Source organism: Lepidochelys olivacea (assembly GCF_965140295.1).
Source record: "Lepidochelys olivacea isolate rLepOli2 genome assembly, chromosome: 9".
Classification (NCBI taxonomy): Eukaryota; Metazoa; Chordata; order Testudines; family Cheloniidae; genus Lepidochelys; species Lepidochelys olivacea.
The window spans coordinates 101,807,578-101,834,372 of record NC_140419.1 but is presented as its reverse complement, the minus strand read 5'-3'; the positions used below and the strand labels follow the sequence as shown (position 1 = coordinate 101,834,372).

Sequence of the window (26,795 nt, the reverse complement as noted above, 5' to 3'; positions counted from 1 at the left end):
CTTTCAGGGCTTCCTTCCCTGGCCTCCTTTCCTAGACAAACTGTCAAGAAAGGTGGAATAAACCTAGAACTGATCAAATGTAACTGCCAGTTAAGAGTGTTTAGTTTGTTAAAGAATGAGATGTCTAAATGTTCTGGTTGTTTTAGCATGACTTCATTTGTAATACCTGACTACTAGCATGTGTATATTTCAAGTACATAATGAAAGTGAAGTTTCATTTAGCATGGAGATGAAATTGTTCCTGACTAAAGAAGCTGTTTTAGCTCATGGAATAATGAGATTCTTTCCCCCAGGATCATCTAACACAATGTGACAACACAAATACTATTCACTATTATCCAGCCTCCTCTGTCATCTCTGCCTCCATTCGTATGCACATCACATGCTGGGCTGCATGGATAACTGAAGCTGCTTTTCCTCCATTCCTGATCTGTAAAAGCTCTACTGTAGATGAGTCAACGAGAAGAGTCGTCTTTCTTTTCAAAGTTACCACATGCTGAACAGCACCACTGTAAAAAAACTTCAAAAACAGACTCCAGCGAGAGACTGCTGAATTGGAATTAATTTGCAAACTGGATACAATTAACTTAGGCTTGAATAGAGACTGGGATGGGTCATTACACAAAGTAAAACTATTTCCCCATGTTTATCTCCCTCCCCCCATTGTTCTTCAGACGTTCTTGTCAACTGCTGGAAATGGCCCACCTTGATTATCACTACAAAAGATTCCCCCCTCCCCCCTCCACTCTCCTGCTGGTAATAGCTCACCTTACCTGATCACTCTCCTTACAGTGTGTATGGTAACACCCATTGTTTCATGTTCTCTATGTATATAAATCTCCCCCCTGTATTTTCCACGGCATGCATCCGATGAAGTGAGCTGTAGCTCACGAAAGCTTATGCTCAAATAAATTTGTTAGTCTCTAAGGTGCCACAAGTCCTCCTTTTCTTTATGCGGATACAGACTAACACAGCTGCTACTCTGAAACCTGTAAATCTTTGTGTACAATAGATAAGCATGATGAGTATCACCCTCACCTCTAATAGTTAAATGTCAGCACACATGACCACAAGAGAGACATTGTCTAGTGATCAGAGCATTGGACTGGAAGCCAGCAGCTCTTGAGTTGTAATCCCAGCGCTGACAGACTCGCTCTGTGACGAGGGGTAAGTCATGTAGCCCTGACTGTGGAATGGCGCTCACCGTTCCGAGCTGGCTCGCAGAAGGGTTGTGTGACCCACTCAGTTAGTATTTAGAAAGCAAGGAGCTTTCTAATTATGGAAGCATTAAAATCCCACCATATACCTGGTCCTACACCCAGTGCCCAAGCCTCCAAACCTGTGGCACTGATGGAGGCTGTACAATTATTTCCTGTCATTTGTGGGATTTCTGGTATGTTTTCTTGAAGCATCAGGACCAGGATACTAGACAAGATAGCCCTTGGTCTGATCCAGTTTGGCAATCTGCATGCTGCTGTTATGGACCAGTTATTGAACACTCTATAGGGTGTAATCCTCCTGTTTCCAAAATGAAGTTCCTTTAATATCAAGTAACTTTCCAAGTAATGCTTTGGAATGACTTAGGAATGAGCTTTCCCTAACCTCATCTCTGTTTGGTGCATGGGTAGATGAGACCTTTCAGGAAAAGGAGGTGGTTTCTTGTGGTTATTAAGAAAGAAATTCCCTTTTTCAGACAAGGCAGATTTAGCATAACAGAACCCTTCATCAACCTTCTCACTTGAGGAGGAAGAGGTTGACTGACTAAAAATGATCATGAGTAAAGTATTGAGTAACTGACTGCTAATTACATGGAAGACAATGTCAAAGGAGATGTTTCCCTAAGACAGATAGAGATGGCATTTACATTGGCCCTGTTGGCCGTGCAAAGGATTGCAATAAAAATGGAAATCACAGAAGGAGAAATCTGAAAGGTGCTGCAGAACTGTTGAGGATTTATTATGCCTGTGATTAACTATGGAGAATGTGCTAGCCTGTGCCATGTAGAAATTAAACATGGCATTAGATAAGAACGAGAGAGCAAAGAGTTATTTAAATGTGTCGGATAGCACTTTGGCATATGTTTTCATTGGTTAAGAAATAGCTTCATGTTTGACTTTTTATTCTGCTCCTTTCTATTTTGTTCCCTGAAAGTGTTTTGGGTCAGATTTTCAATAGCTACCATTAAATCTGCACACCAAGAATTGTCCACATAAATTGCCCATGTTTTTAGTTTGTTCATGCCTCTGGACAGCTGTGACACTTGATGAATCGCTGTAATGATGTGATATTTGGGCATGCTAATTTAGAGGCAGGTTGAGGTTTCTATTCAGATATCATCCTGTTTTATATTAGTCCAAGTCACTTTCACTATTCACTAGAAAAATTATTGTTCCAGGGTAAATTTTGCTATTTCTCCTTTTTAGACCAAAATGAGAAAAATCCATCACCCCTACAGATTCCGGAGAATTAGTTCTGAATGCAGCTAGTCATTTTTGCATGGAAATGAACTACTCAGACCATCAAATCTATTGTCATTTATGAAAAAACTAGGTTTTAATTCAGTTCTACAGAGGTGAAAGTCTAGTTTAGAAACCTCATATGAGACCACTCAAGAAGGAGATTCTGGAGTTGTCATACATATTTTTCTGAAAACGTCTGCTCAGTGTGCAGTCAAAAAAGTTAATAGAAGCTTAGGAACTATTAGGAAAGGGATAGATAATAAGATAGAAAATATCTAAATGCCACTAGATAAATCCATGGTACGCCCACATCTTGAGTGCTGCCCGCAGTTCTGGTCACCTTATCTCAAAAAACGATAGATTAGAATTGGACAAAGTACAGAGAAGGGCACCAAAAATTATTAAGGGTCTGGAACAGCTTCCATTTGAAGAGAGATTTAAAAGCCTGGGACTGTTCACCCTGAGAAAGCGATGACTAAGGGCAATGTGCTGAAGTCTGTAAATCATGAATGGGGGGGAGAGAGTGACTAGGGAAGTGTTATTTACCCTTTCACTTAACACAGGAACCAGGGGTCACCCACTAAACTCAAGAGGCAGCAGGTTTGAAACAAACAAAAGGAAGTGCTTCTTCTAACACACAGTGCACAGTCTCCCTGTAGAACTCATTGCCGGGGGATGTTGTGAAGGCCAAAACTATAACTGGGTTCACAAAACAATTAGGTGAGTTCATGGAGGACAGGTCCATCAATGGCCATTAGCCAAGATGGTCAGTGACGAAACCCCATGCTCCAGGTTTCCCTAAACCTCGAACAACCAGAAGCTGGGACCCGATGACAGGGGATGGATCACTCAGTGATTGCCTGTTGGGGTTCCTTCCCTCTGAAGCACCTGGCATTGTCCACTGTCGGGAGACAGGATATTGGTTAGTTGGACCATTGATCTGAACCAATATGGCCCTTCTTTTGTTCTAGGACATCAGCGAGACTACTTGCAAGCTTCTGTTAAAACACATGGTTAAGTCCATTGCTGGATCAGGGCTGGAGTGCTTGGGAATGTATAGTACTGACCCTGAGAGAGCTTTTGTCCCATGAGGGTATTTTGTGTTTGACATCAGTGGCTGAAAGGAGCCTCTTTCTTTGTGATTAAATTACCACCGTTGCCATGAAACACGTAATCTGACTATGTACTTAATGGAGAGACAAGGTGAGGGAGGGAATATCTTTTATTGGACCAACTTCTGTTGGTGACAGAGACAAGCTTTCAGCCACATAGAGCTCTTTCTCAGGTCTGTTTACCTAATGCCAGGCCTGAGCAGTAGGATGTTACTTCTCAGCATCTGAAGCAGAGATCTTCTGGATTAGAAAGACCTGCCCCATCCCACACTGTTCATCATGAAGTCCCCAGTCTTCTCCTGCAGCAGTTAAAGCTATGGGCTGGCACTAAGCCAGCTCAGGGAGAGAGGATTTAATTGGGGGGAAATTGTTAAACATACTAAAGAGTTTATATTCTCTCTCTCTCTCCCCATTTCATTTCAACATTGGAGCTCAGATATTTCGTAATCATGAGTCCCATCACCCCCTCCCCCAGCTGAGCCAAAGAGAGGAAAACACCATAAGGATTCTTTTCCCATGTCTGTCCGTCAGTTTGTTCGACATTCAGATCATTGGTAAGTGTGGCGCTTCACCCTGGACTCGCTCCCCAGCCTGCAGCAGGCACATGCAATTGGAATGAAGGAAGTAAGAAGAAAATGCAGAAGCTGCCTTCTGTTTATACCAGAGAAGCCAAACTGAGCCAAGACAAAAGTGCAGATTTGCACACAGTCTGGTGTCGTTTGTGGGCACAGTTTGCCTGCTGCTGGGAAAAGTCCTGTGGTTCTCACTCCTTCCGAGTCTGAACACCAAGTTCTCATTTGAAAAAGTTGGTTTTTCCAAGGAGACTCTCTCTCAAGCTTGGTGTAGCTTGGCCTATATAGCTTTAAACACGCCATTTTATGAGGAAGAAAATGAAGCCATTCTATCACATTCATTTGGAAAATTTCGTTTTTCCTCTCCAAAACCTTGAACTTTGCCATTGTAATGACAAACATGGTGACAGGGTCAGCAGACAGAAGGAGGCGAATGCTGCTTTGTCCCACATCGCCTAGGGGTCTTCCCAGGCACCCATAGCTGATTTCAAGCCCACCGTCAGCCTGGGGGCAGGTGGAGGCGGCATCGGTGGAGGGCTCAGTGTACCGGCTAGCCGCAGCTGGAAGATGGTCCTGATGGGATGGCTGGCACTGGCGTACATCAGGGCAGCCCAGAGGCTCTGCTGCGGCTGGGGTGGAGCCAAGAAGAGAATTGTTGAGCTGTAACTTGTATCCGGCTGGCCGCCTGTCTCTGCGGTGTTGGATGTGGAGCGGAAGTTAGACATTAAAACAAACAAAACCCGTTGGTGGGTAACTCTTACTTTGTAGGGAGGCACCCTGACGCCGAGGAGTAAGCGCTATAGAAAATCATCTGTAATTGTTAGTGGAGCAGGAAAGTAAGGAACTTGCTACCGCATCGCAGTGTTGTAGCCCGTGTACTTTATTCTTCTCGGGCTATTCCTTCCCAAGATCTATAACTGTTGCATGTTTCTCCATTGCTATGCAACAATTAATTACATTAGTTCACTAAATCTATCATTAAACAACTGCAATCTACCCTAATAGCTGCTTCCCTAATTAAATATCCATAATGTTCCTATCCTCACTCCTGAGCTCTGGGCATCTTATTTGTCAATATCCAGTCCTCTTTTCATCTTCCTTGCATTTCCCTGTTTCGCCAACGTAATCCTCAGGCATGGGAATTGCCTCTGATACAGGGACAAGTCAGACTGTCCATTGTGTGGGGACATTGGAGATGTGGTATGTATGTGTGGGGCTGGCTCTTTCTGCTCAAGGAGTGAGGGAAGCACATGCTTCTCATCACCAGCCACTGTAACACATCCACACTCATACACATAAGGAGCAATTTGTGTGGAAAGCTGTATTAAAACTGTACAGCTCTCACTTTAAATGCTGTGGGCTTCCTGGTCTTACTTGCAGGCTACTGGGCTCTGTAGGGAAGGATGTGAGCTGCAGCAGCCAGTCAGCCTAGACTAAGGTGAGGTGAGCTGTGCTTCTCTGTTTCAGGGAGCAGCCTGCTTTGTCTCTCTTCGTTTTATTATTCTGAATTCTAAAAGATCAAGTCGTGTTACACTGCAACCTTCTAGCAAGAGTATTTTTTGTTTTTTTCTCCAGCTGCTCAGTCTATATGCTCTGACGCAGAACAGTTTGTATCTTTTTTGGTGTCCACATTTCTGCATCACCTTGTCTTGATGCTGCACAGGAATGGTCACTTTGTTGTTGCTGTTCCCTCTTCATTCTGGCCTGTGCAGTTGCAGACGAGCTTCATTTAATGTTTTAGTCAGAGCCAACCTTTTAGATGCAGAAACGTCTGGCTCAGGCTAGCCTTGCTCTGTAGCAGTGGACCCCACTTTGAGGGTCCAATCTGACACCTTTGAAGCCAGTGGGAGGTTTCGTATTGATCTGGATAGTGCTGGGACAGTCCGGCCGTGAATTTGGTGGTAATGAAATTCCACTTACACTGCAGGGGGAGTGGCTGTCTTCACTCCATTGCAGTGGAATTTTGCTCCTTTTCTACTGGGGAAGTTTCAGCACATGATAAACCAGTTCCGCTGTACAAATCCCCAGGGGAAGGGTCACCAACCAGAGAGGTGTAAGAGCTGTATTCCAAGGAGACTCTCTCAGATGTGGCGAGGCTTGCCCTATGTAGCTTCAAACACACAGTTTTATGAGGAAGAAAATGAGGCCACTCTATCACCTGGGCATTCGGATAGCAGTGCTGTAGGCCAGGCTCATCTGCACTGAATTCAGCTAAGAGATTTATGGAGCTGAATTAGAGGACACCGAGGATACATGCTAAAACAGATATATTATTCCTGTTCATCTGTTGTCTTTACACAGCAGCAGTGGAGTTGACTGGTCTGATTTAAAGTTTGTGCCCTCATGAAAGAGGCAAACAGTTCTCCTTAAACACTCTGCCAACCTGGGTTTTCTAGAGAATAATGTGGAGTTGATGCAAACAGTATTTCGTTTTAGAACAATTTGATGGTTCACAAGTCTCTTCAGTAAAACCGGGAAGAAATCCAAACAGCACTGACTCATGGGTTCAGGGTTTTGTCTGAGAAGTGCAGAAGAATTATATGTAAAGTGGTAATAAAGATAAAAGACCCTGAAAAGGCACTTTTCTGTCAGATTCTAAAACAGAGTCAAGAAGCGATGATTTTTCAAAGTTTAACATGAGTCTGAGCATTAGAATAGGCAGCTCCCTCAGGATTTGAAATCAAATACGATGTTGAACTCTGCCTGTGACAGCAGCTTACAAAAATGTGTATTAATCAATTGTACATAATTTGAGATGCAACAACACTAGCCTACTAGTACAGTTGCTTTGAACATTTACACTTTTTTATGAGAACATCAGCTTAATTTTTCATTAAGATCACTAAGCAGATGCAGATTTTATTTAATTTAAATATTTATAGAATTTTCTCAATCTTTCAAAATGGATTATACACTGAATGAGGAAGCTAATATCATCTGGGTGATAATTTATCTGCTGAATCCACTTCAGAAACCAATCAGGAATTAGTTAAAAAGTTACTGGAGTTGAAAAGTATTGTCTAAAGTTGTACATACTACTGGGACACCAAAAGCAAGCCTCCTTTGGTGGAGGGAATATATTTCCAAAAGACTCTCCTGCAGCAGATTATTTTTACAAATACTACATTTCCATCTCTGCCGTGACTGCTTTTCAGGACTTGCTATTCTTCCCACTACACTGTATTCTCTAGACCTGGGACATACAGCACCAAAGAGAGAGAAAAAATCCTGAAATTCCAAAGAGCTAGGGCCCCAGTTCTGCAAACACTTGCATGCTTCCGTTGAAGCATGTGGCTAGTCTCACTGAAGTCAATGGGACCATTCTTAAAAGTTAAGAATATATGTAAGTTTTTGCAGAAGAGGAGAGGAGCCTAAGCCCAAACCGTCATGTGTTTGCACCGTTGAGAATACTGTGAGCTGCAAAGGAGATGTTGCCTCCAGGATCCATCGCAATCTGCACTTGGCACAATATTGCCCGAGGATTCAATCAGCTACAGACAGCACTCTCCATTGGTGTCAATGACAATTTTGCTAAAAACCGACAGCCCAATATGACCCTTTATATGTACGAATCCATCTGTACATCTATGTTAAAGGGACAGCACCAATTTCAGATCTGGTCCCTTTTGAGCAATAAGCTGAAGGTATTTTCAGGTCCTACACCTAGTCCTACACCTACTCTGGACAATTCTTACGGTTTTATTATCCCATTTTCCTATTGTTCTCTATGGTTCTCTGGCTCTGTTGCTGCGAGAGACCCATACAAGTAGCAGAGGCATTGGGCTGACTCTGTGGGACAGCAGGGAAGCCAGCTGTATGTACAATACTGTCACATACACAAAGGAGACAAACTGAACTAATGGAAAAACGTCACTCCTTAGTGACACGGAGCCTGTGGCTCCGCGCCTCCCGGGCCAGGTCGACAGACTCAGATTAGCGGGGCTCACGCGGCTTCTCTAAAATAGCTGTGTAGACAGACGTGCCCTAGGAGGTTACACTTACAGAATCATAGAAGATCAGGGTTGGAAGGGGCCTCAGGAAGTCATCTAGTCTCACCCCCTGCTCCAAGCAGGGCCAACCCCAACTAAATCATCCCAGCCAGATTTAGTTCAGTTTGGTTACTTTGTGCTTTTCGCAGCACCTTGAAATTGCAGGTCGGGCTGGCACGCAGGCTTTGAAGCCCAACTTTCCTCACTGAGCTTCAGAGCCTGAGCTCCAGCCCAAGCCGTAACTTCAAAGCTTTGTCTACATGCCTGTTGTTAGAGCGCTGACACGATCCCCACTGGCCCAAGGCTGTCAGTCTGGGCTGGGAGGTGCGCTCCTCAGGCTCCAGAGCACGGTGTAGACATGCCCTCAGTAGTGCGCTTAGGTTAGGTGTTGCTCGTAGCAGGGACATGGGAGACTGAGTTCAGACAGGAATGGGACTGGGGAAGCAGGCAGCGTCCCTCTAACTTGGAGGCACTGTTCATGGCTGCTCTGCTGTATTCTGTACTACTCCAAAGCACCTCCCCCTTCCCCTGGCGTTTAATTATTTATTTCTCTCACTTGACTCTGTCAGCAGCAAGAGATGTCGCCCTCTGTTTCCGTGAATGGGTTAATCCCCCCTGTGCACTGAGAACAATGGTCCCTTCTGGCCTTAAAATCTATGGACTGGAGTGTCCGGGTCTGACCACTTTGTGTCATGCTGCTGGAGATTCCCCCTGGGATGGAAATCCCATGGCTGACCTAAGGGAAAGGCGGGGGCTGTATCCGGGGCACGGAGGGAAAGGGCCTTAGGAGGAGAGGGGAAGGCTTGGGGCCCAAAGAGACATTGACATAAGGGCTCTGAGAGACCCGAGGAGCAAACTAACAGTGCCCCTCTGCAGCTTTTAACTTCCACCAGGGCTGGGTGGCTGAGCCAGGAAGCTGTGACTGGTTCCTTCGCCACAGGGAAGGAGCAAACTCTGTGAATCTATGAAAGATCAAGAAGGGAGATTGACATTCAGGGCTCTGTGCTGGTCCCAGAGAAGCAAATTGCAAACTTCTATTCTCCTACCCAATGGGAGAGGCTTCCTCTTCTGACTGCATTGTCAGACAGCCAAGAATAAGGGGACTAGGCTCTGCACATCTCCGTACGAATGAAACAAATTTCCTGGCTTTGGATTTTTTTTCAAGTAACTATGGATTTAATTTTGCAAAATGCTAACAGTATCAAAATAATCTGAGCCCTTGAATGCAGCAGAACTGGGTTCTGACCCGCTTGCAAGTGTATTTTGTGCTATGTCATGTTTTTTAGTTTTGCTACAAAATGTTCATGAAATGAAACCCAAGCATTTTCCAGATTTTTTTATGAGTATCTTATAAATTGCCAAATTAACTTTCATTGGTTTTTGCTCCATAGCACTAGGTCTGTGTATACACCAATGCCTTTTCTGCCTTTGCTTTATACTCCTACTACATTGTGTGGCTGGCTTTAGATCTCTTCGCTTATCTGTTTTGTGCATTATGTTTCATGTTGGAATACTGGGTGCATTTGTTTATTTTTTTCTTATCATCATTACATTTCACTTCTTGTTTACCTGCAAGCTCTATTTGGTTGGTCCATATATCGAATCTGTCTCAGTCGTGAATTCTTCTCAGTTCCCCCTAGCTCTCTCTCCCCAGCAGGTTTAATACTTTTGGAAATTGTACTCCTGAAAGATCATCTTCTATAAGATACAAGGGAGAGTCTTCTGGCAATGCAGATCTTTAAGGAACAATACTTGTTACTTATTTTAACCCTGAAATGTCCCATTTGACTGACACAATCTGTTTTCTATCCTTAGGCACATGTTTGTCTGTCTTAGGGTTCAGATTTCTGCCCATAGCTTCTTATGTCTTCCATGTCAAGTCAATAGTAGTGTTCGTACTGGACTTCATGGAATCTCTGGCACGTCTCCATTTGTGGGATCAGGCCTCTGCTTGCAACAGGATTTTGGGGGAGTGGTTGTTTAGAAGTGGTTGAGTGGCAGGAGAGGGTGTCAGGGTTAGGGGCAGGAGGGGGTGTTAGTATTGTGCATATAATTCCTGCGAGGGTGGAAAGGCCGTTTCAAAGTGGCAGGTTTTTCTGCGTTTCCCAAAGACAGTCAGGATCTGGATTCACCCCGTCTCCTCTGGAAAGTCTCTCCACCGCCACATCCTCTCAGATTAATTGACGAGTCTGGAGTCTATATTGGGGTAGATGAACGCTGTTTTCAATTTCTCTCTCTTTTTTTTTAAAGGTCACCCTGGTGGTATTTTAATTCATCACGTCGTATGGAAGCCCGCTGCCAGCCACACACAGACCAAGAGTGCCACCGAAGAGATGCTGTTGAAGGTGCGTTAGCAAAACAGCGAGTCAGTACTTAGAGTAACCTTTGTGCACGTCATGTGCTGTACTCCAGCACAGGTTCCTCATCGTTACGGCTACTACAGTGGCAAACCTTCTAGTTCACAGCATGTGCCTGAGTCAGGATGAAGCTTAGCAAAGAGTAATGGAAAGCATTATCCAGGGTAAGCTGTGATAGAAAAGCATTAATTTCATATCCAAGTATACGTCCCTCCTCCTCAAGTCCCCAGTTGAACTAGTGCCACGTAATCAAACGCGAGCTACATAGACCACTCCAGATGAGAATAATGCCCTCTCAACAAAGAACAAACTCACGCTCCTGTGAGAAAAGCTTCGCTGGTGGTAAGTAAATCCCGTGTGTCACTGCCAAGGGGCAAAAAATGCCTTTCCTTCGTGTGACAGCAGTGTCGTCCCGAAGTAGGATGGTTGCAAGGTGGTGGTGGTGGTGGCTTGCTTGGGAAAATGCTGGTTTGGATATTATTGTTTCTTCGCTTGTGTCTAAACTCGCTCACAAACCATACACTGGCTCCTGAGTCCTCAAATGGATAACGGAGTCCAACAGAGCAAGACTGAAAGAGGCCAATCCAAGAAGTGGTGGGATGTCGTAAAGGAAGATATGTTAGCATGGGTGTGATAGAGGATCTGGCATTGGACAGAGCACTTTGGAGGGAGAGGACCTCATGAGATGGGATTAACACAAGAAGGAATCATAGAATCATAGAAGATCAGGGTTGGAAGGCACCTCAGGAGGTCATCTAGTCCAACCCCCTGCTCAAAGCAGGACCAATCCCCAATTAAATCATCCCAGCCAGGGCTTTGTCAAGCTGGACCTTAAAAACCTCTAAGAGCTCATATCTGAGGAGACCAGTGTATTCCAGTCGGGTTGTTTAGAAATGTTTACTTGATTAAAGACTTCGTTAGCATTTATTGCTTTTGACTCCTTGCAACTTTTAATTAACCCCAGTGTCTCCCGTGTCTGCACGTTGGCTTGTGCTTTGCCCACCTAGCGTGTTTTCGCTCCGCTACAGTGCAGCTTTGCACTTGTGCGCAGCTACGCTGGTTTGCTATACCTCCATTTCAGCTGGACTGAAAAGCTGGTTCGAGTCCAGGGAGTGAGCTGGGTGAGCACAGCTGCCAGGGCTGCTCACTGGGAGAAGGAAGGCACATACAGATGTTGAAAGAAATTCACTTTGCAGTCAGTGCATGAGACCTGTCTCTGAACGGACTGATACATTCAGGAAAAGTTTTCAGCCTAGTAATTCAAGATGCTTTATCACTGTAGCACCAACGACAGCCTCCCATTCCTGGGGTCCTTTCTTCTTCCTCCAGATGAATGAACCTCATCTGTGCACCCTCTCCTGAAACACTGCATTGAAAATGGCTTTTAAGCTGACGATCAGGACTGCTGGTGACGGCAGCACCCAGCAGCCTGGAGAGGTGCTTTCCCCCTGGCCGTCTGATCCTCTCCCAGGAGGGCAATGCAGCAAAAAAAAATGGGGGTGTGGAGGGTCAGGATTGTGCCCCCTAGAGGTGTGTGCAGGTCTCTCTCCTCCCACACAGCAGCAGACCGTGTGGTGTCTTGCTGATGTTCTTGGTGTCTGCGCGGAGTGAGGGCAGGGACCGGATGTGGGGGGAAGGAGTGGGTGGAGCCAGAAGAAGTCACATCATCCCCTTGTGGCCTGCAGAGTTTACCAGGGAAAGGTTGTCTCTCCAGCCTGGAGATGGGGGAGGCGAGAAACTCCCTTTAAGGGGGATCCCCAGGGTAGCTGTGGCCAGGGGCAGTCCCTGGGCAGGGAGTGGGGTCAGCAGGAGCACAGGGCCAATGCAGAGGCTCTGGGCCTCCCACTCGGGGCGGGGGAAGGAAATTCTGTTCCCCGTGACGGAGCCCTAGGAGGAACCCACCTACCCCGGGGCAGGAAGGCACACTCTGGCTGAAGCCATGTAGGAGATCAATGAATTAATATTTCTCTGTGTGTGGAACCCAATGCTCACTGTGGGTTGTTCTTCCTCCCTCTGTGCCTGATCCATAGAGGATGTGAGGCCAGAACAGTCCCAGCTCCAGAGCCTGGTTCTTTAGCTGAAGCTGTTGAGACCTGTGCTTTCAGTTCCGGAGGTCCCTGGTATGTTGACGGAGTGGGCAGCTGTTAGCCATGGCTTACCACCTACCCTCCATAACTCAGCACCAGCCAGAGCTTTTTTTTCTAAACATAAACCACTGTCAGATGTTTCTTTCCCGTCTTTTCATTATTTTGATGGAAGAAAAGTACTGTTAAAAGTTTGTGAAGACACATTTTAATAGCGTGTGCACACTGGCCTGACAGCTCCAGGGTTTCTTTTTCTCCCGACTAGACAAGTTTCATCCTAGTTTATATGAAGAAGTTGATCTTGCCAGAATTGGTAGCCTCATGCCCCTGCCCTTTGCTTTTCATTCTATTGCTGAGGTTAAAGTACTCTGGGATAGGGGGATGTGACTTGTAAATGGACCTGAAGTGCTTCCAGCCCTCCTGTAGCACAGATCAGTTCTTTATTGTTTGTACTGGTAGTGGGTAGAGACCCCCTCTGAGACGGGGACCCCAATGTGCTAGGCGCTGTACAAACAAACACTGGGAGACAGCCTCTGCCCCAGAGAGCTTGCAGTCTAAGGCTAAGGATAGACGAAGAGATAGAGCGTAGAACCAAAGTGAACAAAGTCGTGGTTTGCAGATCACATGTTAGTACCATGATTTTTATTGTGTTGGTTGATTTCTTTCTCTTGCCCGCCCCGTTCAGCAGCCAGAGATGGAGATCCTGTAGGAGTAGCTGGGAATAGCCTGGTGCTGTCCGACTTCATAGGCTAATTTTGATCCCACTTGGCAGTTGTTGGTTGGAAGCTTGAGTGCAGCTCCGGAGTAGTTTGGTGTTTGCTGAGAGGAGGGATGGCCGGAGGAAAATATCCAGTAACAATGTCTGGGGGAAATGGAGGGACATCTGGCACAGTTCCGAGTAAGCCCAGAGGCCCTGAGGGTGGGTGCTGAGGCAAAGTTCTGCCATGGCGAGCCTCAGACCTCCACTGCTTCTTCTCCCCAGGAGAGACCCGAGCCCTTTCTCACAGCCACCTTTCTTTGGGCATTTTTCTTTAAATCAGGCTGCCAAAGACGTATTTCCTCCTTTGTCCCAAATGTGTCAACCCTTAGCCCCTCCACACACCCCAAATTACACCTGCCTGCAGCCCAGGAGAGCCAGTAGTCAGTCCTGGGCCAGTCAATAATGTAAAGTCTCATACCTTGCTGCCTTGCTTTTACATGGCAAGGGTGGTCAACTATGTAAATAGAAAGGGTGAAAAATAAAACTAGCAGTCGATGTGACAGGGCTCGAGGAGCCATTGACTCTGAGTTTAGGCACAGTTACCTGCCTCTTTCGCCCCCATCTCCTGGAAATACTGGATGTGAAACTGGAAAGTCAGACCAGTGACTGAGCGGCAGGGGGTGAGGCTGGCATTAATGCTACAAGCGTTCAGCCATGTTTGCCGCTGAGCACTCACAGTCTGGAAGGGGAGGGAAGGTTTGCTCTATACACTTTTACTTGCTTTACAAAAACTTGCAGAGGCTTCATGTAGGTAAATCATGGCAGGGACTGTTTGTCTTCCTTTAACATGCCTCTTCTGGAGGCTCTTCAGTGTTTAATGCGGTAGCCCTTAAACTCCAGAGACCTGAGTTCAGGTTAGGGATGGGACACACAGAAAAAAACTAGCTACGTTCCACTGCAAGGGCTTCATGTGTGCGGCTGGTAATAATGGTTGTGCTGTCACGCTGGGTAATGGAGGGGGGAAACGAGCGGAGGGTTTTGTTCTGGGACCGTGTATTCCCAAAGTATCACAATGTGTGTCTGCTTTCCACTGGAAAACCCTGACTGGCTCCTTTGTGGTAGAGAAGCAAATATAAAGTTGGACCTTGGGCCTTTTGTCGAGAATTTTCTGCTGGCATTTTCCAAACTGTTCTTGATGGTGATCTACAGAGAAAGAGGCAGTCATGCATTGACCTGGCTGTGGTAAAGGTGGCTCTCTCTTCCCCCAGCACTCTGTAGGTGTAGCTTATGTTAACATAACTGAGAGCTGTGCAGTTTTATCAACCTTCTTCCAGACAGACATTCGAGAGATTCAGAAGCGGCAGATGTGTGTGGAATTGCAACATAAGAATCCAGGAGCTTTCAAGTCTTGACAATGATGTAACCCTTTGTTACTGGCAGATTTTAATAGGTTTCCGTGGCTTGGAAAGGGACACCCAGGGTTAAGTATTTACATTAGAAATCCATCATTTTGACTGTGGCCAAAGTTGTAACCTAGCTATGAAAACGTATTCAGGAGTCACATTTACCATAAAGACAGGTTTCAGAGTAGCAGCCGTGTTAGTCTGTATCCACAAAAAGAAAAGGAGGACTTGTGGCACCTTAGAGACTAACCAATTTATTTGAGCATAAGCTTTTGTGAGCTACAGCTCACTTCATCGGATGCTGTAGCTCACGAAAGCTTATGCTCAAATAAATTGGTTAGTCTCTAAGGTGCCCCAAGTCCTCCTTTTCTATTTACCATAAAGCATCTTACTGGGGAGCAATTTTATTCCCTCCAGTGATCCCAGTAACTGGTGTGGTTTTGTGCTGCTATAAGGAGACAAGCAGCTGTCCTCAGCCAGGGGGTGGTTGTGTGGCTGGAAACCTGATGAACTGTACTTGTGGCTATTCTGAATGGCTGCTTATGCACACATAACAACTGTGACACTGTTCCCAGAGGCAGTGCCTTCAGAAGCATATCATTGCTTCTGGCACTCTGATACCAACCCCAGAAATTTGGAGAAGCTATCTTGCTCCCCCTGCGAGATGTTTGTGAGATTGGGTGAGACCAATACGGTCATCCATGTGCCCACTCTACTTGTGGCTCTGGTTCAGATATGTGCCCCGGGATACTTATGGGCAGCACAGCATGGGGAGGACGTGACCAGCCCTCTGTGGAGAACTGTGTCCAGTTTTGGGCCCCACACTACAAGAAGGCTGTGGAAAAATTGGAAAACGTCCAGCAGAGGGCAACAAAAATGATTAGGGGGCTGGAACACATGACTTATGAGGAGAGGCTGAGGAAACTGGGGTTGTTTAGTCCGTGGAAGAGAAGAATGAGGGGGGATTTGATAGCTGCTTTCAACTTCCTGAAAGGGGGTTCCAAAGAGGATGGAGCTAGACTGTTCTTAGTGGTAGCAGATGACAGAACGAGGAGTAATGGTCTCAAGTTGCAGTGGGGGAGGTTTAGGTTGGATATTAGGAAAAACTTTTTCACTAGGAGGGTGGTGAAGCACTGGAATGTGTTATCTAAGGAGGTGGTGGAATCTCCTTCCTTTAAGGTTTTTAAGGTCAGGCTTAACAAAGCTCTGGCTGGGATGATTTCGTTGGGGATCGGTCCTGCTTTGAGCAGGGGGTTGAACTAGATGACCTCCTGAGGTCCCTTCCAACCCTGATATTCTATGATTCTATGATAGCCAGACGTTGTGAATGGAGAGCCTGAGTCAGAGGTAAAGCAGGATTTTATACAAAGCTATTCATGCCTGAAAGTGCTAACAGCTTTAAACAATTGCTGTTGTTGAGAAGTTCTTCCTTCGTGCTCTGTAACTATTAAAATTTGCTGAGATCTGGGGCAGATAACAGTTTTTCTGTGCAGATCCAGATTGCGAACAGAAGGGTTGTGTAAATTATATTAAATAATTAATGTAAAGGCAGAAGTTCCTTTCATCCATATTCTCTGGATAGAATGCATATCTGCTGACTCAGCCCTGCCTGTTACTGATGGGTTCAGCTCCTGCAGGAGCTAAATGTTAACTTTCTGCCTGCCAGCTCCACCACAGGGGACACAATTTGCTCTTAGGAACAGCTGCTGCCGATTCCAAAGAGACATCAGCATTTTGTCTGTTGACTTAATCAACATGTCACTCTCCCCGGTCCTATTTCTGGATTCAAATATGGGTACGAAATGATATGTTTTTTTAAAAACCAGGTTAGAACATGTCACTGTGATTTTCTTTAGTTGAAAAAATGCCTAACAAATCCAAACCGAAGCCCGATCCCTGAGTTGGTCTTGAACCCAAATTCCGAACTCTAGCCAGAACCTAATCCAGATCTGAACACCACCTCTCTGCCCCATTTTTACTTTAATCAAAGCCATCCAAGGCAGTGAGTTTTGTGGTGTTTAATGAAGAATGGCACATTGGTTCAAGTTTTCTTAGAACTTGGCCCAGTTTCCTCACAAGATTTATGGGTCTGACTTTTGTGTGTTTTGGGGAGTCCATAATGAAAGTGTTGCACATCTGTATGTGTATTGTTCACTGTGTGTTGCGTTGTTAACATGAATAAAAAGTGAACAAAACAGAAAATAACAGCACTACCAACCAATCAACCTCAGTTGGACAGTTACCTTTCCAAAGAAACATTGGGGTGACTCTTTAAAGTGGGTGCCTCAAAGCACTGGCTAGAGGGAGCTTGAATGCACATACTGCAGCTTTCCATGTGCAGTTCTGTTAGCACACCTCAGGTCTGTTCTGCAAGACTTCTCTCTTCTAGTCTTGGACATTTCTTGAGCAGACAGTGTTTGAATGTGGTTGAAGAAATCTGCAATAAGGATTAGGCTGGGTCAATCTGTTGTGACATTGCAGTTCTGAAAAACATTGATGCTCTGTCTAGCACTATGGTCAAAATACCTAGAATCACTAGAAGGAGCTGTGGGAATGGTAACCAAACATGGCGCCTTGTCCCCGGCAGAAGCCCCAGAAGACTCAATTAAAATTATTTAACTGGTCTGTTGGTTGCCTATCAGAACCAGCAGAAAGCAGTTGAATTTTTCATCTGGGATTTTCCATGCCAGTAAGTAGGCTGAAGTTACTGAGAGGAAAGATAGGCAAACAATAATGAATACATACATTGCTTATTCGTGTCGCAGCTGATCTCCGCTGCCTCTCTGGCTTTCTCTCTATTATTATTCTCAGTCTTGTGCATATTTTTGCACCTGGAGGTTGCTCCCTGGTACGAAGTTTGCCACAATAGAACCAAACTGGAAATGCCAGTATGTGCGATCCCATCCCTTCTTCCCAGACCATACAGGCAGTAATGAGTGTCACCAGTAACTTCAGTGTTATTAACTCTAATGAGGTTTGGCAGAATTGGATTTTGATTTTCTATAATTTCAGTGTATAATATCAATGTTTATTTTTAAGTAATTTTTTTTAGATTTTTATGTATTTAAATTTTCACAGTTGTGTGAGATTGAGTGGGGGGCGTGTCGGACCATGATTAATTAATGATGCTGTGATTCAAAAAGTTAAAGCTTTATGACCATTAAAAGACAAATTGTAAGCATCATATGTCAAAATATACAAAGTAAATATCCATAAATCAATCTGCAAACAGCATTTTTCTTACTTTGCCTTTCTCTAAATTTTGATGAAAATATTTTGTTGTCAGTCTGCGTGTGGATGGTGAAATTGATGTGTACCGACATTTACTGATGAAAATCTAATCCTTCCAAGCCTAACTATAGGGCACACAGAGTGAGGTTGGGGCTGAATGGCACAAAGAGGAGATACAGGTCCTGCCCTCAAGTAACGTATGTAAAGAAAAGCGGATCTTCAGTGGAAAGGGAGGATACTCAGCTCTTCCTAAGATCAGGCTCTCAGTACTATATGCCGTAACCTGGGAAACTGTAGCGTTTCCCAGTAAATTTGATTGGTTGGCACAGTGTGACTTCTGACTTGTTCTCCTTTGGTCTGTGGGAGCACTAAGTTGTATGGATCAGCAATTCTTCCATTTTCCGCTCTCTAACAAGCACTTATGAGAATGCTTACATTTTCTAGCACATCCGTGATTTCCAAAGCTTTTATTTCTTTGAAAATGTTCAGTGTTCTTTCAGGGAAAGTTTGGATCTGTTAGAAGGGTAGTTGCTATGAGACATAAACAAGTTCAATGACTATAATCTCTTAGGAGTAGGTATAAAATGAAAGATGTATAATGGCTGAAGGCTGATTGGAGCACCAGAAAATCTTATACTCTCTGGTTATGTGACTTACAGATTTGGTTCTAAGTGGAACAGGGCAAAACATTTATTGCTAAATGTCTTTAGGGGAAAATGTGCTTGTTTCAAAGTTCACATAACTTGTGCAAAATTGCACCAAGGTAGCTTTTGTTTGAAGTGTATGTAAGAGAGGCAGCAATGTCTAGTGAACTGAGCAGGGCTTGGGAGCCAAGAACTCCTGGCTTCTGTTCTGGTGTGAATAGGATTTGGGGAATTTCCAGGAAAGCGGTTATCCAGAATGATTCTTGCAAATTGTTGGAAAGGGAAGGAAAGAAGAGGAAACTCTGGGTAGGAGGAAGGGAACGTAGCTGCCAAACACCTATGATACTGAAAATATCCAATACCTGTTATAGTGTGAAAGGTTAGCTAGGGGTATGTCTACACTACGAAATTAGGTCGAATTTATAGAAGTCGGTTTTTTAGAAATCGGTTTTATATATTCGAGTGTGTGTGTCCCCACAGAAAATGCTCTAAGTGCATTAAGTGCATTAACTCGGCGGAGCGCTTCCACAGTACCGAGGCTAGAGTCGACTTCCGGAGTGTTGCACTGTGGGTAGCTATCCCACAGTTCCCGCAGTCTCCGCTGCCCATTGGAATTCTGGGTTGAGATCCCAATGCCTGATGGGGCTAAAACATTGTCGCGGGTGGTTCTGGGTACATATCGTCAGGCCCCCGTTCCCTCCCTCCCCCCGTGAAAGCAAGGGCAGACAATCATTTCGCGCCTTTTTTCCTGAGTTACCTGTGCAGACGCCATACCACGGCAAGCATGGAGCCCGCTCAGGTAACCGTCACCCTATGTCTCCTGGGTGCTGGCAGACACGGTACGGCTTTGCTGCACAGTAGTCGTCCTCGTCGTGTCCGAGGTGCTCCTGGCCATGTCGGCTGGGAGCGCCTGGGCAGACATGGGCGCAGGGACTAAATTTGGAGTGACTTGACCAGGTCATTCTCTTTAGTCCTGCAGTCGTATTGAACCGTCTTATGGTGAGCGGGCAGGCGATACGGACTGCTAGCAGTCGTATTGTACCATCTTATGCCAGGCAGGCAAGAGATGAAGATGGCTAGCAGTCGTACTGTACCATCTTCTGCCGAGCAGCCATGAGATGTGGATGGCATGCAGTCCTTCTGCACCGTCTGCTGCCAGCCAAAGATGTAAAAGATAGATGGAGTGGGTCAGAACAAGAAATAGACCAGATTTGTTTTGTACTCATTTGCCTCCTCCCCTGTCTAGATCACACTGCAGTCACTCACAGAGAAGGTGCAGCGAGGTAAATCTAGCCATGTATCAATCAGAGGCCAGGCTAACCTCCTTGTTCCAATAACAACGATAATTTAGGTGCACCATTTCTTATTGGAACCCTCCGTGCAGTCCTGCCTGAAATACTCCTTGATGTACAGGTACACCCTTTGTTGATTTTAGCTCCCTGAAGCCAACCCTGTAAGCCATGTCGTCAGTCGCCCCTCCCTCCGTCAGAGCAATGGCAGACAATCGTTCCGCGCCTTTTTTCTGTGCGGACGCCATACCAAGGCAAGCATGGAGGCCGCTCAGCTCACTTTGGCAATTAGGAGCACATTAACCACCACACGCATTATCCAGCAGTATATGCAGCACCAGAACATGGCAACGCGATACCGGGCGAGGAGGTGACGTCAGCGCAGTCCCGTGAGTGATCAGGACATGGACACAGATTTCTCTGAAAGCATGGGCCCTGCCAATGCATGCATCATGGTGCTAATGGGGCAGGTTCATGCTGTGGAACGCCGATTCTGGGCTCGGGAAACAAGCACAGACTGGTGTGACCGCATAGTGTTGCAGGTCTGGGACGATTCCCAGTGGCTGCGAAACTTTCGCATGCGTAGGGGCACTTTCATGGAACTTTGTGACTTGCTTTCCCCTGCCCTGAAGCGCATGAATACCAAGATGAGAGCAGCCCTCACAGTTGAGAAGCGAGTGGCGATAGCCCTGTGGAAGCTTTCAACGCCAGACAGCTACCGGTCAGTTGGGAATCAATTTGGAGTGGGCAAATCTACTGTGGGGGCTGCTGTGATGCAAGTAGCTCACGCAATCAAAGATCTGCTGATATCAAGGGTAGTGACCCTGGGAAATGTGCAGGTCATAGTGGATGGCTTTGCTGCAATGGGATTCCCTAACTGTGGTGGGGCCATAGACGGAACCCATATCCCTATCTTGGCACCGGAGCACCAAGCCAGCGAGTACATAAACCGCAAGGGGTACTTTTCAATAGTGCTGCAAGCTCTGGTGGATCACAAGGGACATTTCACCAACATCAACGTGGGATGGCCCGGAAAGGTGCATGATGCTCGCATCTTCAGGAACTCTGGTCTGTTTCAAAAGCTGCAGGAAGGGACTTTATTCCCAGACCAGAAAATAACTGTTGGGGACGTTGAAATGCCTATATGTATCCTTGGGGACCCAGCCTACCCCTTAATGCCATGGCTCATGAAGCCGTACACAGGCAGCCTGGACAGTAGTCAGGAGCTGTTCAACTACAGGCTGAGCAAGTGCAGAATGGTGGTAGAATGTGCATTTGGACGTTTAAAGGCGCGCTGGCGCAGTTTATTGACTCGCTTAGACCTCAGCGAAACCAATATTCCCACTGTTATTACTGCTTGCTGTGTGCTCCACAATATCTGTGAGAGTAAGGGGGAGACGTTTATGGCGGGGTGGGAGGTTTGAGGCAAATAGTCTAGCTGCTGGTTACGCGCAGCCAGACACCAGGGCGGTTAGAAGAGCACAGGAGGGCGTGGTACGCATCAGAGAAGCTTTGAAAACCAGTTTCATGACTGGCCAGGCTACGGTGTGAAAGTTCTGTTTGTTTCTCCTTGATGAAACCCCCCGCCCCTTGGTTCACTCTACTTCCCTGTAAGCTAACCACCCACCCCTCCTCCCTTTAATCATTGCTTGCAGAGGCAATAAAGTCATTGCTGCTTCACAGTCATGCATTCGTTATTCATTCATCACACAAATAGGGAGATGACTACCAAGGTATCCCAGGAGGGGTGGTGGAGGAGGGAAGGAAAATGCCACACAGCACTTTAAGCACAGCACTTTAAAAGTTTACAACTTTAAAATTTATTGAATGCCAGCCTTCTTTTTTTGGGGCAATCCTCTGTGGTGGAGTGGCTGGTTGGCCGGAGGCCCCCCCACCGCGTTCTTGGGCGTCTGGGTGTGGAGGCTATGGAACTTGGGGAGGAGGGCGGTTGGTTACAGAGGGGCAGCAGTGGCAGTCTGTGCTCCAGCTGCCTTTGCTGCAGCTCAACCATACACTGGAGCATACTGGTTTGGTCCTCCAGCAGCCTCAGCATTGAATCCTGCCTCCTCTCATCACGCTGCCGCCACATTTGAGCTTCAGCCCTCTCTTCAGCCTGCCACTTACTCTCTTCAGCCCACCACTTACTCTCTTCAGCCCGCCACCTCTCCTCCCGGTCATTTTGTGCTTTCCTGCACTCTGACATTATTTGCCTCCACGCATTCGTCTGTGCTCTGTCAGTGTGGGAGGACAGCATGAGCTCGGAGAACATTTCATCGTGAGTGCGTTTTTTTTTCTTTCTAAGCTTCACTAGCCTCTGGGAAGGAGAAGATCCTGTGATCATTGAAACACATGCAGCTGGTGGAGAAAAAAAAAGGGACAACGGTATTTAAAAAGACACATTTTATAAAACAGTCGCTACACTCTTTCAGGGTAAACCTTGCTGTTAACATTACATACGTAGCACATGTGCTTTCGTTACAAGGTCGCATTTTGCCTCCTCCCACCGCGTGACTACCCCCTCAACCTTCCCCCCTCCCTGTGGCTAACAGCGGGGAACATTTCTGTTTAGCCACAGGCAAACAGCCCAGCAGGAATGGGCTCCTCTGAGTGTCCCCTGAAGAAAAGCACTCTATTTTAACCAGGCGACCATGAATTATATCTCACTCTCCTGAGGATAACACAGAGAGCTAAAGAACGGATTTTGGTTGAATGCCAGCAAACATACACTGCAATGCTTTGTTCTACAGTGATTCCCGAGTACGTGTTACTGGCCTGGAGTGGTAAAGTGTCCTACCATGAAGGACGAAATAAGGCTGCCCTCCCCAGAAACCTTTTGCAAAGGCTTTAGGACTACATCTAGGAGAACCGCAAATGCCAGGGCAAAGTAATCCTTTCACATGCTTGCTTTTAAACCATGTATAGCATTTTAAAAGGTACACTCACCAGAGGTCCCTTCTCCACCTGCTGGGTCCAGGAGGCAGCCTTGGGTGGGTTCGGGGGGTACTGGTTCCAGGTCTAGGGTGAGAAACAGTTCCTGGCTGTCGGGAAAACCGGTTTCTCCGCTTGCTTGCTGTGAGCTATCTACAACCTCCTCCTCATCATCATCTTCTTCGTCCCCAAAACCTACTTCCGTATTGCCTCCATCTCCATTGAAGGAGTCAAACAACACGGCTGGGGTAGTGGTGGCTGAACCCCCTAAAATGCCATGCAGCTCATCATAGAAGCGGCATGTTTGGGGCTCTGACCCAGAGCGGCTGTTCGCCTCTCTGGTTTTCTGGTAGGCTTTCCTCAGCTCCTTCAGTTTCACGCGGCACTGCTTCGGGTCCCTGTTATGGCCTCTGTCCTTCATGCCCTGGGAGATTTTCACAAAGGTTTTGGCATTTCGAAAACTGGAACGGAGTTCTGATAGCACGGATTCCTCTCCCCATACAGCGATCAGATCCCGTACCTCCCGTTCGGTCCATGCTGGAGCTCTTTTGCGATTCTGGGACTCCATCATGGTCACCTGTGCTGATGAGCTCTGCATGGTCACCTGCAGCTTGCCACGCTGGCCAAACAGGAAATGAGATTCAAAAGTTCACGGTTCTTTTCCTGTCTACCTGGCCAGTGCATCTGAGTTGAGAGTGCTGTCCAGAGCGGTCAGAATGGAGCACTCTGGGATAGCTCCCGGAGGCCAATACCATCGAATTGTGTCCACAGTACCCCAAATTCGAGCCGGCAACGTCGATTTAAGCACTAATCCACTTGTCAGGGGTGGAGTAAGGAAATCGATTTTAAGAGCCCTTTAAGTCGAAATAAAGGGCTTCATTGTGTGGACGGGTGCAGGTTTAAATCGATTTAACGCTGCTAAATTCGACCTAAAGTCCTAGTGTAGACCAGGGCTAGGAGATACTGGGATGTGATGCTGATAAGTCTGGTTGGAGTAGAGAAGGGAGTTTAACTCCCCATTTTTGCAATGCATATCACTGAATTAAAATGACCCTTTTCCTGGAGGTGTTTGGATAAACATTCATAGTGACTGCCAACAAAATCTAATTTTCATCACAACTTCTGGTTTCTGCAGAATCCACTTCTATCTGGTGCTGTACACTTTAATGCATCTAATTAATTCACTTGATTAATTTGCTAGTAACTACCTGCCATGGAAAAAAAAAAGATTCCATTAATATTATTCACCGCTGCCTTTGGGGCAGTAATTAGGTTAAATAATGTGTTTAATTTCCAGTGCTTTTTAAAATAAAATAAAATATTAAGAGAATGCACCATAAAATTAGATTTTTGTAAGCCCCTTATCTTCAGCTCCCAAGACACCATTTATCCCTATATCCAGCTTCATAAGTCAAGATGCAACCAAAATGAAGGGGTGGATTCTAACTGGATGTAACTCTTTACTTACTAGGTTTGCTTCTAATCTTGCTCACTCCCTTCTTATATTACTGTAATTCCATTGCATTCAGTAGAGTTGCTCCTAATTTACACCATTCTTACTGAGATAAGAATCCGACCTGTTACATTTGTCCTAAATATCTTGATACACAGTTTGTTCTGTGTGTCCCAGAACGAAAACAATTGGAGACAATCTGCCATGCTTTCTCACATAAATAATAGCTTACTCTGGGTATGGCCTCAGTGGCATCAACGTCAGTTCAGCAGATGATTCCTAATCCTGAATTTCACAACCTTTAATTAGTCCACACCAGTATTCAAAACCACCATGTGGTACTTCAGTAGCATCTTGATTGTCACCAAGAAAAGTTCTGAGGTCTCTGCTGAACTGACAGCTGGTTGATATAAAGTTAATGTCTAGTTACTATATTGTATTGTTTAACAAAAGCAGCTATACGTTAGGGAGAATGGGTACAGATGGCATAAGGGAAAATAAGTGAAATCATTGAGAGCAATCTGTGTACACCAGCAGTCTGCACTTATCCTTGAATAAACATATTACCCCAATTTTCTGACATTTTCACCACAATCCACAGTGGATGTAAATGGCTGCTAAATAATAACTATTGTATTCATCCTGGAGGTGGGTGCTTCATTTTTACTCTGGATGTAATAAGGGAAAAGATCTGGGAAGGAAACAAGAAATTAGACAAATAAGAGAGATTGCCGCCTCTCCTGACCCTGCACACATTGCTCACTCGTGCGCTATATACTGTCTTTGACATGATGCAGAACCTCTCTTTATCATACAAAGAAGACTCAGCACCCATTGCCAGTTCTTTCAGCTGATGACACTGTACCTCTTCCCCAGGCATTGGAATGATTGTCTGATATAGGGTATGAAGAACAAATCCGTTGTTTGCACAGAATTCAGCACCTTCTGAACATTTTATTACATAATTAAATGAATGGAGCTTCTCGGTGAATGTATCTCTCTGAATCCTGTGTTATTATTATAATAATAATGGTTATATTCTATAGCAGCTTGCCTCCAAAGACCTTCAAGTATTTTACCACCCACTTCACAACAGCCGCGGTGATGTACAGTGTGTGTACTGGGCATTGTACTCGTTATTTTGATGACTGAACTGAGGTCTGGGATTAAACTGATATGGCAAAGGTGACACAGTGACCCAGGGGCCATAGAACACCCAGATCCTGAATCTCGGTCTCCTGCTCTAACCACTACAGTCACTATTTCCTTCATACTTATTAGTTACTCCATAATTATCCTCTAAGTCCAAATATTGTAAAGTTTTTACCATAACTGCAGGATACTGTAATATATGTCTCAGGTCTAGATGCTTTCTGTACACCCAAAGCTCCTTATTTAAATCGATCAGCAGGTCTAAAGAATAATCCAGAAAGGGTGCAAGCAAGTGTGTGGCCATGCAGTAATTCTTCAGACACTGGGGAAGGGAACCAAGTTAACCCATTCCTACATACTCTTGAAGTTTCACCATCTTTTTAGCTGGTACTCTGAGCAGCATGACCTTAGTTTGTGGGCTAGGGAGAAGCAATGGTTATTCTTAGTTCAGTGTAACATCGCTGAACAGCACTCTCCTGACCAGAGGAGGTGAATCAGGGCAGCAGTCCATGTACCAGCAGCAGAAGTAGGTTATGTTAGGCATGCTGGTAAGGGATGTATTCAGTATTATCCTAACGAAATACATGGACAATTGTGACACAATACACCCCTGTATTCACACCCTACACACTATTGCAATAATCTTTGTACAAGAGATGCCTTGTAAGGTATCATTTGAAAACTCATAATTTGTTGGTCAGCATTATCCTGGTAAAATATGTGTGGCAACACTGTATGAGAAGTTGTAAGATTCCCCTGTAGGATTTTATTAGCCCATATTCCAAACCCCATAACCTGCCCAGGCAGAAGTCAGGTCTGTCCTAAACAAAGGAAGCAATGTGTACTTGTCTTAATTTGCATTTAAGCAGTTAACAGAGTCATCAAGCAGGGAGGGAAAACAAAAGAAATTCAATTTCAACAGGAGAAAAAAAACAGCAGAGAATATCCTTCCATATAAACTGTTTGTCTGCTTGGTGTCAGCTGGAAATGTTTTTCAGGAGGGGTACTGAAACTATAGAAAGAGGGACAAACACCGCAAGGCACCCCTGTCTCTTACCCTGCCCACCTCATTCTCCACACCTGAGAAGGAAATAGCTGTTGGACTCTAGGCAAGGGTTCCTGACCTGAGAGTTTGATCAGTAATCTGCTGGAGCATATGGTGAGAAAATGTGCTGTGTAATTAAGATGGTTTTGTAAGTAGTACTAGTAAATGTTTTATCTTTATTTTTCTTGTAACCATTTCTAATTTTAAAGACTGGGCATGTAATAGGATGGCTTGCCCATGGGCTGGAACGCCTGGGGCTAAGCCTTCTAGGATGAGCCGCACCTGAGTTGAATAAGGTGATCCCAGGATAAAAAAAGCAGCAAGTCATAGGAATGAGGAGCAGGGAGCCCAGGGAATGGCAGCTAGGTTTGTGGACA

General features: G+C 45.5%; 1 protein-coding gene across 2 annotated transcripts in view; it reads left to right on the top strand.

Annotated features, from left to right (window-relative positions):
- The window catches only part of HTR2C (5-hydroxytryptamine receptor 2C), a 352,370-nt gene that overhangs the window by 180,399 nt on the left and 145,176 nt on the right, over nucleotides 1–26,795 (top strand). The window contains exon 2 of one of the 2 annotated variants that reach the window (XM_084639263.1): nucleotides 10,383–10,831. The gene's annotated coding sequence lies outside the window, so the exon portion shown is untranslated. Of the gene's footprint in view, nucleotides 1–10,382; nucleotides 10,832–26,795 lie in introns of those variants that run through there. The other variant, XM_084639264.1, reaches the window with a different exon arrangement.